This window comes from Oncorhynchus kisutch, linkage group LG8 (genome assembly GCF_002021735.2).
Source record: "Oncorhynchus kisutch isolate 150728-3 linkage group LG8, Okis_V2, whole genome shotgun sequence".
NCBI lineage: Eukaryota > Metazoa > Chordata > Actinopteri > Salmoniformes > Salmonidae > Oncorhynchus > Oncorhynchus kisutch.
In genome coordinates, this window is record NC_034181.2 from 9,626,701 (window position 1) to 9,633,778 (window position 7,078).

Here is a 7,078-nt window from a genome sequence, read left to right on the forward strand (position 1 = left end):
TCAACCACCAACCTACTACCCTGAGACACGAAGACCTCCCCATGGCACGAACCCGAGGGGGCGCCAACCCAGACAGGAAGATCACATCAGTGACTCAACCCACTCAAGTGACGCACCCCTCCTAGGGACGGCATGGCAGAGCACCAATAAGCCAGTGACTCAGCCCCTGTAATAGGGTTAGAGGCAGAGAATCTCAGTGGAGAGAGGGGAACCGGCCACATCAATGAGCGTTACCATTCTAGCTAACAGGCAATCTCAATTAGGCTATATCACTGAACGTTCTAGCTAACAACTGCCTCACAAAATAGTTATTTTGCAAAGAACACATCCAAATATAATCTTAGCGCTGTTCAAGCAAGAATCAAAACATCATTGTAAGCGTATGAGCACGCAAAGAGGTTATTTTGTTAAGAAGTAATATAGGCTGTCGAATGGGCGCAGACGGCTGTTGCTTTCTTACCAGTCTGTGCCTGAGGTCAATGTGTCGCGTACTGGAAAAGGGTCTATAGCGTTGCAACAGAAACATCAAACGCAAGACAAGAAGGGTCTGTATGCTTATGCATAATTCCTCTTTCCTTTCATCTAGGCAAGGCCAAACGAGTCAATTAATTGTTGTATAATTTTTCTTGTACCCAAAACGGAAATTGAATATCGCCTCGTTTTCTTGTCTATGGTTGTCAAATTGAGTAACAGAAAACAAGTAACAACAAAATGTATCAAATGTTTATTTTTTCTTTTAGGTCATACCTGGAAGTACACGCCCCCTAATATATTATTCAGGAGAATAGCGGCAGTGTTTACAGTCTGGGTCGAGCTGCAGTATTAGCAGCACAGACAAGGTTGCCATGTTCGCGGTTTTCCCCCAAATTAGGCTACTTTGAAAATGTATTGTTCGCGGATTGCACGTTTTTTGGACTACTAAATTGCACCGCGGCTGCAATGGCATTTCTCTTTTTTATTATCAATTAATTTCACTGTGCTGCTGTTGACTATCAGGTAGTGAAGCAGGCTGTTGTTGCTGAGTGAGTGAGTGTCGGCGAAAAGCTTCGTATACAGTCATTGGAAGGGAGGGGTATGCCAGCTGTGAAACAGAAGAGTCGTTGTCTGTTCTTTTGAGTTTTGATGTTGAGTCTTTGCCCGACAAAATGTTAGGATATGTAAATGATCCTGTACGAGATTGTAAGCTGAATACATTACGTTGTTACAGGTGTCAAGTTTATGTGCATGTTCCAGCATTGTGTAGGAGGGAGGTTCCTAGGTGTGAGAAGTGTGCAGAAGGAAGGGCATGAGACAAAGGAATGTGTAGCATTGGGAAAATGAGTGCTATTTGGTAATTATAGGCGTGCCCATGGAGCTGGGGATCAGAAAATATCCTGTGCGAGGGAGGCAGGTTGAGGTTTCCAGGGTTAGAGTAGTGCAGAAGTTGTCATATGAAGAGGCAGTGAAGAAAGTAGAGGAAGATGGGGCAAGGGAGAGGGATCCTGAGAGGTGGTGTCAGTAGTAGATCTGTACCAGTACAGGGGGAGGGATCCTGAGAGGACTGGTGTCAGTAGTAGATCTGTACCAGTACAGGGGGAGGGATCCTGAGAGGACTGGTGTCAGTAGTAGATCTGTACCAGTACAGGGGGAGGGATCCTGAGAGGACTGGTGTCAGTAGTAGATCTGTACCAGTACAGAGGGAGGGACTGAGAGGTGGTGTCAGTAGTAGATCTGTACCAGTACAGGGGGAGGGATCCTGAGAGGACTGGTGTCAGTAGTAGATCTGTACCAGTACAGAGGAAGAGGCCAACAAGTGATATATGTTTCAGTAAGATTGGATTTTTTTGCATTTATAGCAATGGTTATCAACTAAACTGCAGGGACAGAACGTAAGTGGCAGAAAATGGAGGTTAGTGATGTTTGCGAGACTTGTCATCAGAAGAGTTACAGAGTGTAGTAAGTGGTGGTGTTCCATCCGTTCAGGCTGTTGGCCTGAGGTATGAATAAATCTATTTAAATAGTGGAGTAGGGTGGTGTTTATTTTTTTGTGTATTTCATTTTAAAATTGTTTGTTTATTAGTATAATTTTTTAAAAGTGTAATGTTAGATGGTAGGGCATTTGTTTATTTATTTCAAACAAAGTATAAGGGAGTAATACTCCAGTCTAGTAGGTTGGCGTTAATGCAACATTTATTGAATGCCAACTGTTAAACCTCATGGAAGAAGAGGGGCAGGCTGGACGGGTGTGTGTGTGTAGTACTGTTGAGCACCCGATTAGACTACAATCACCCCATTAGAAGGTGGAAATCGTCATACCAATCCCACCATTCGTATGGTAAATGTGGTTATCCACACTTACTGGTGCATGCACCCTGTGTTAACCATTAATCGGGTGGTTGTATGGGGGGTGATAAGTGCCAGAATTAAGCCTCGTGAAGCTAAAAATACCCCTCACCAAGTCACCAAACGTCTTCCTATCGCCATAAAATACCGCCATGAATTAACATGGACTGTCAATGGAGACAATTTTTTTCCTATGGTGTCAAATTGCCAACGCGTTCACGTCACGGTCATGTGACACGTACACGTCATGTAGACGTGTCACTGACACATCACGTGTCAGTTTGTATGTTTATTATGGAAGATCTTACATGTGTAGACATTTTAGCTTAATATTAAAGATCTCACCATGAACACCTTACAAATGTTTACATGTCCATTTTTTTTTACATTGCCAGAGTAGTCTAATCAATTTAAATTTGTCAATTTAGCTAAAATAGCCATATCACCTCAATACAAAAAATGATTAGGCTAGTTGATATCACTGCCAGCCACCTTTACTGTGCCAATTTCTCACATCAATACAGACAGAAGGGCTTCTTTGTTGGAGGTAGCCCTATTCAGAAATAAGAGGTAGCCTAGATCTCTAGCATTCAAAACAACTCAACTCAATCTCTGACTTCAGTGCGTTCAAGACAACCTGGAAAACAGAAAAAGAAGATCTCGGACTGATTTAAAAAAAAAACGGTATTCTAACTCGGAATTTCAATTCAGACACCCTGGCATCTTTCTCTGACCTGAACATCACCGATGTCATGATTTGACCCCCCCCCCCCAGAGTTTCCAGTTTACTGGTTTAACGGACACAATCATTGTCACCATTCAATCCTTAGGCTCTGCATATTTCTGTAGAGATGTGGTTAAAAGCAGGGCTTGATTTGAGGGGGTGTGTGAGGATAGAGGCCTAACCCTTGTTATAGAGACGGATAAAAAGCATAGGCTACCCCTTGTTGGTTTAGCTTTAGAAAAAGCATCGGTACAGATTATACAAAGCGATCTAGGCAATAACAATGATTAACTCTACGATTATATCCACATAGGCTAGTAGACTATCGAAGGTCTTGCTCTGACTCAACATGGTTTCTTGGTAGACTTATTTATGAAAACACTCACTTTTAAATGAAAAGCAAGTGTCACTATCACAGGGAAATATGGTTGTTGAATTAAATACGCCTTAATTAGTGGTAGGCTAGCATATTAGTGGTAGGCTATGCCTAAAGGCAAAATACCAAAAAGATAGGATCGTTATGGGTCTGTCCATAGACCACAAAGTTTAACAGACAAACATTTTTTTTATTCAGGAGAATCGCATTGAATCAGGCTATTCAGTTTCAGTGCAGTTGCGTTCTTACGCATAACCGTAGTCTAAATGGAACTGAAAAACATCCCAGCCTGTTTTGATCACAGATCATGATAAAGCCTGAACATTTCATCTATATTTGTCATTGATTTAGCCCACAATCGCCTACAGATTCGATACACACGAAGGCCTATATTTACTCTGGATTTGACAAACAATAGATTGACTAGGATCCTTTGACTTTTTCCCCACATATTTGTTCCCAATTAGGCTACATGTAGTCCTATTGTGATGAATGATATTTACTATATTCTCCTTTTTTTATTAACAGGCATCGGGGTAAAAACTAAAAATATATTGTTTCGATGCCCTCGTTCACACATATTAATGTTACTTACCTTAGATTACAAAGCCAGCTAATTTCCACTCCATCCATATGCAAATACAAGTGATTCATACACTGGCTTGTCTGGCTGTCATGGTTTCATAATATTTAAATAATATTATTTCAGTAGGCCTCTATGGCAAAACAACGTATGGCTCATTAATACACCATTGTGGTTGAATCTATTGTAGGTCCTAGGATACAACAATGAATAATGTTGAATTAACAAATACAATCAAGGGATACCTTTACAACAATGAACACCTTGTGAAACATCTGTGTAAACCAACCTGGCAATATTTAAGATTTAAATATATAAACGTAGTTATTTTTTAGGGTACGGGTGTGTCAATTTACTTTCAAAGATTTCCTGTATACTCACATGACAATCATAGCCTGAAATACTGCATTTTGGTGGGTTGAATAGAGAGGAGGTGGGTGCTGTGTGGGTGGGAGGTTCTGCCCGTCACTTGTTCTCAACAGGCGGCCAGTCAGTCTGAGAAGGGGGACTTAAAAAGGGAGAGTGCAAAGTCCAGGCACTGCTGCTCTCTTTGTTCTGAGTGTTTGCAGTGCTAGTGTTTTTATTTAATATGTGTATCTCACATATTATGTGCCCAGTATGATGGAGCAAGAAAAGTTTCTTAGCAGATAATGACAACATGACAATAACAGTAGCTGTAGATGATGTAATGAAAAGTTGGAGGGTGCTTGGTGATGAAGAACATCAGGTGGACCCATGTCTGGGTGTTGGGCAGAACCCCCCAGGTCCTGGAGAACAGGTAATGGAGGACATCAGGTGGACCCATGTCTGGGTGTTGGGCAGAACCCCCCAGGTCCTGGAGAACATCCGGTGGGTCTTGGTGTTGGGCAGAACCCCTAGGTCCTGGAGAACAGGTAATGGAGGACATCAGGTGGATCCATGTCTGGGTGTTGGGCAGAACCCCTAGGTCCTGGAGAACAGGTAATGGAGGACATCAGGTGGATCCATGTCTGGGTGTTGGGCAGAACCCCTAGGTCCTGGAGAACAGGTAATGGAGGACATCAGGTGGATCCATGTCTGGGTGTTGGGCAGAACCCCTAGGTCCTGGAGAACAGGTAATGGAGGACATCAGGTGGATCCATGTCTGGGTGTTGGGCAGAACCCCTAGGTCCTGGGGAACAGGAGCAGAGTTAAAGAGAACAGGGTAGGAGACAGATACGTAAACAAGCAAACACACCGTTTACAGGTTGATCAGGTATGTAGAAATACAGTTATTGAATGATTTAATTTGAATGTTTGATTAGACATGCAATATTGTTAATGGCAGACAGAAAAGAAAGGATATGTTTTATGTCAGTGGGGTTGATGAGGGAAGTAAGGGATGGTCCCTGGAAAAGATGAGGGATGGTCCCTGGAAAAGATGAGGGATGGTCCCTGGAAAAGATGAGGGAGGTAAGGGATGGTCCCTGGAAAAGATGAGGGATGGTCCCTGGAAAAGATGAGGGATGGTCCCTGGAAAAGATGAGGGATGGTCCCTGGAAAAGATGAGAGATGGTCCCTGGAAAAGATGAGGGATGGTCCCTGGAAAAGATGAGGGATGGTCCCTGGAAAAGATGAGGGATGGTCCCTGGAAAAGATGAGGGATGGTCCCTGGAAAAGATGAGGGATGGTCCCTGGAAAAGATGAGGGAGGTGAGGGATGGTCCCTGGAAAAAGATGAGAGGTGAGGGATGGTCCCTGGAAAAGATGAGGGAGGTGAGGGATGGTCCCTGGAAAAGATGAGGGAGGTGAGGGATGGTCCCTGGAAAAGATGAGGGAGGTGAGGGATGGTCCCTGGAAAAGATGAGGGAGGTGAGGGATGGTCCCTGGAAAAGATGAGGGAGGTGAGGGATGGTCCCTGGAAAAGATGAGGGAGGTGAGGGATGGTCCCTGGAAAAGATGAGGGAGGTGAGGGATGGTCCCTGGAAAAGATGAGGGAGTTGAGGGATGGTCCCTGGAAAAGATGAGGGAGGTGAGGGATGGTCCCTGGAAAAGATGAGGGAGTTAAGGGATGGTCCCTGGAAAAGATGAGGGAGGTAAGGGATGGTCCTTGGAAAAGATGAGGGAGGTAAGGGATGGTCCCTGGAAAAGATGAGAGAGGTGAGGGATGGTCCCTGGAAAAGATGAGGGAGGTAGGGATGGTCCCTGGAAAAGATGAGGGAGGTGAGGGGTGGTCCCTGGAAAAGATGAGGGATGGTCCCTGGAAAAGATGAGGGAGGTAAGGGATGGTCCCTGGAAAAGATGAGGGAGGTGAGGGATGGTACCTGGAAAAGATGAGGGAGGTGAGGGGTGGTCCCTGGAAAAGATGAGGGAGGTGAGGGATGGTCCCTGGAAAAGGTGAGAGAGGTGAGTAGTGAGAGAAACTCTGGGGTGGTGTCATAACAACTGTAGTCATACACCTTAACAGCACCATACCTGGCAAAAACCTCCACAACCTTCTCAGTCTGGGCCTGAAGGTGGTCCTCGAAGGCGTTCTGATCTGCTTCTTCAACTTCCACCACATCAGGTGGAGTTTCAGTGACACGAAGTTTCGTTATACAAATATAGCAATAGACAAACAACATTAAGTCAACAACAAATTTGAAATATCATTGTGCGCTAGTGTTATTATTTATAAAGCCCATCTTACATCAGCTGATGTCAAAGTGATGTACAGAAACCCAGCCTAAAACCCCCAAACCGCAAGCAATGCAGGTGTAGAAGATGCAACAGGTCAGCACCTCAGGAGTAAATGTCAGTTGGCTTTTCATAGCCGATCATTCAGACTATCTCTACTGCTCTTGCTGTCTCTAGAGAGTTGAAAAGAGCAGGTCTGGGACAGGTAGTATGTCCGGTGAACAGGTCAGGGCTCCATAGCCGCAGGCAGAACAGTTGAAACTGGAGCAGCAGCACAGCCAGGTGGACTGAGGACAGCAAATAGTCATCAACCAGGTATATATATATATATATACCTGGTATATATATATATATATATATATATATATACAGTGCCTTGCGAAAGTATTCGGCCCCCTTGAACTTTGCGACCTTTTGCCACATTTCGGGCTTCAAACATA